Raw genomic sequence first — 3,879 nt, 5'->3', positions numbered from 1 at the left:
ACACGAAGAGATAGAAAAATATGGAAGAATGATGTGGCAACAGTTCAAACCATCATAATCGTTGAAATTAAGAAAAGAAATGCATGAAGAGAAGTTCCAACAGAGATCTATAAAAAATAAGAAAATTAAGTAAAGAAAATCATCTCATCTTAATCCAACAAACCAATCAAACTTATCTTTTTTTATCATACCTTAGAGCTATCCTAGGAGCAACGGTAATCTTTAGCCGTAATCAAAGTTTACACTCTTAAGTTAGAATATTTCCGATTTTAATATAATTGGTTCTACTTTTAGAAAGACATCCTGTAGTTGCTCCATGCGATCAACTCTAAGTATTTCTTTTATGTTTGGCGGATCTCATAGTCAAAAAGTCATTTCATGCGGAAGGCAATGTGCAACCCATATTCAGATGAAGAACCCTAACCTTCAACAATCGATTGATCATCTTATAACAATCTTGTGCAAGTGACTGAATAAGCAACCAATCTTCTCAAGTCTTAGTCATATATGATGGCATTCGGCATATCTATCTATGTAGGCACTAGGGGTCAAAGTTGTTCGGTTTGAATCGAGCGGCACAATCAGCTTTAGCATAGCTGCATGTATCACACATGAAGAAAACTAAACCGAGTGCCAACAAAATTAACAAAGCTAAAATTTCTTTTCACTTGAAATTTTTTAATAAATTATGGCATAATATAGAAAGATAAAGAGATGTTTTTCCTCTTCAGAGCATAGAAGTATTTTCCCTGGTAATAACAAGCTGGAGATGAGAGAGGTAGAGAAGTAGGCCTATCAATGAGGCACGGCTTCGGTGGATCCCAGACTGTGGGGCCTACATTAGTGTATGTTTCTTGCATCTGCACTTTCCATCCTTTTTCTCAGGTGGACCACACCATAGAAAACAACTGTGATTGAATATCCACCATTAAAAAGTTTCTAGGGACCACCAAAATGTTTATTTTCCATCCAACCTGTTGATACGGTCAAAAGGACCTGGATGAAGGCATCATATAGATTTCAGCTTGATCCAAAACTTTTGTGGCCCACAACAAGTTTTTAATAGTCAATCACCACATTTTCCTATTGTGTGGTGCACTTGAGATTTGGATCTGTTTCATTTTTGGGTTCATGCTCTAAATTGAGCTATCACAACAGATGGACGGTGTGGATATAAGGCACATTCAACATGGTGGACCTCATAGTCAGGGACCCACCCACCTTGATTGATCCAGGGATCCACTGAAGCCACGACCCTGTCAATGGGTGTAAGTGAGCTGGATTTTGAACTAGTGGGACCAGGTCCTTTGACAGGACCTGTTCAAATGATTAATTTTGCTGATCGGCTAGGTAAGGTCCATTGCTAACCTTATAAATAAGGTTTCTATTAAGATGAGAGTTTTCACTAATGATTTTTTCTCATATTTTGCCGGATGGAAGATAAGAAGTGGGATGCTTTTGTCAAAGATTATTTTCATGCATGATTAAAAACAGTTAATACCATATGTCATTGCAGTTGTGGACCTTGTTAGGTGACAATTTATCTTGACGCATGATGAAAAGAAATCCAAAGCCAGATACAATGGAGCCATCTAATTCCACTATCAAGATCTTCACCTGATAAAGCAAAAGGTGCCAGCCTCTTTTTATTTCTTGTTGTAGGGTTAATAAAAAGAGTTTCGTTTCTCTGCAGGTCCATGAATTACAACGCGCGACCCTGAAATTAATAGCCCACTTGATGATCGGACCGGACCAGGCCGGCCCTTACTCGAGTTCAGGTCCCTACTGGCTCGGGCTGTCCAGCCCATTGCCACCTCTAGCAATGACCTTCCATTATCCGAGTAGCTATAGACGGACAGTCCTATCAGGGGCTCTGTGGGGCCCATTGTGACGTATATGTTTTATCCACGTTGTCCATCGATTTTTGACAGATCATTTTATGATATGAGCCTAAAAATAGGCAGATTGAAAGCTCAAGTGAACCACACCACATGTAGTAGTGGGGATTGAATTCTTACCATTGAAATTTTCCTAGGGTCTAATGTGATGTTTATTTGCCATCCAACCTGTTCATAGGATCACGTAGACCTGTATGAAGTGAAAGCATAAATATTGACTTGATCCAAAACTTGTGTGTCCTTGAAAAAGTTTTCAACAGTCCTGAATAAATAATAATTCATTGTCAAATGCTCAATAAGTATCTAACTGATTGTTAATAAAATAAAAACTTTTTAATGAAACATTTTTATGAAATTAATAAATTTCGAAGAAGCTCCTAAATCATCTATAGAGACTTCAATGAGCCAGGCCGAGTATCCCAACTGACTCACCCTGAGTTGCATGCCCGAGTCCCGGGCAAAGTTGTCCAACTTGTCTTAAGAAATAGATTATAATGTAGAGATATTGCCCTTTGATTTTTGACCGGTGACAATTTTCTTTGGAACCGTCCATTTGATGTCCACTGATTGGATGGCTAAGAATACCCAATCAGCGTGGTTTCCAGTGCATGTTCCATCCACAGTGGGACTTTAGACTTGAATGGTCTGGATTGACGGCCGGGGATGGGAATTGGGAACCCAGATGGTGCAAAACGCATGAGGGGGTGTTACGTTGTTAGGTGGCATATGATTTTGTGAAATATGAGCGAACTACCACATGATGAGGAAGGTGGCAGAGAAAGGTGACCAACTTTCTGAGCACCCCACCTAGAATTCCATAGCCCACCTCACATGCAATAGCGGACTTAGTATTCCCAACAACTCATATTGTCCACACATCACATGCATGGACAGATTTTCTTGAGAGAGAGAGAGAGAGAGAGTAGTCAATTTAATTAATACAATGGGGAAAAGGATCACGTGCCTACGGGTACACATGACATTTGAGTACCAAACATCTCCCACCGGCAACCCTAGGTGGTGGGCAATCCTTAATCATGTTTCTAGCCAAATGCCATGGCCCACTAATTCGATGATGGGAGATGTTTGGTACAATTAGTAGACATGGATTGTGGTCGAGTGAATCATGGAAGAACAAGGATAGAAGAGTATTGATGATAGAGGCCGAATACCCTACAAACGTTTGTAAAGAAAGCTTTTTCTATGTTTCTTATACACCTATATATGCAATGGTTATTTACATGCATGTAAAAGTTTGGGTGTAACTTATTCACCTATGTGTAAAAGTTTTTCAACCATTTTATTAGTACACCTTATTTTGTGTATCCCTTCCCATCTGCTAAGCAAGTGATTCTTATCAATAGGTTGGATGGTAAATAAACATTACAGGTCCTAGGAAGTTTTTGATGGTGCGCTTTCAATGACCATTGTTTTTTATAGTTTGGTCCACTTGACATTTGGATCCAGTTACCATGCCTTAAAATGAGTTGAAAAAATAAATGGCCGGCGTGGATGTACAACACATGCATAGGCTCCAAGGTTAGGACAACACCCATTAACCTGTTACTCTCACTCCTTACATGGCTCTAAAGCACAGGTGCGCTTGGCAGATATGAAAACTGTTGTGAATAAGGTTAAAATTATCATTTCATTTATTTTTTTATTTTTTTATTTTTAAAAAAAATTGCTTAAATGATAGACTCCACATTTAACAAGCGTCCATGACATTTTTTTTTTCATTGAACTACAAAATGTATTACAAAAGTCATGTTATCTCTAGTTACAAGCAATTGAGGTGCAAGGGACTCCAACTATAACAATGGGTTGACCCAAAGACCAGGTCTATATATTCATTAGCTGCGCCGAACTATAGAAAGCAACAGACATCCATCCATAATCTTCCAATAGGTAGGCCACACCATGGGAAACAATGGACAGCCACCCACAATCTTCCAAAATCCCGTGATGGCATGGGTAAAGG

Source organism: Magnolia sinica, chromosome 3 (assembly GCF_029962835.1).
Source record: "Magnolia sinica isolate HGM2019 chromosome 3, MsV1, whole genome shotgun sequence".
Taxonomy (NCBI): Eukaryota; Viridiplantae; Streptophyta; class Magnoliopsida; order Magnoliales; family Magnoliaceae; genus Magnolia; species Magnolia sinica.
This window is presented reverse-complemented; position numbering follows the sequence as displayed.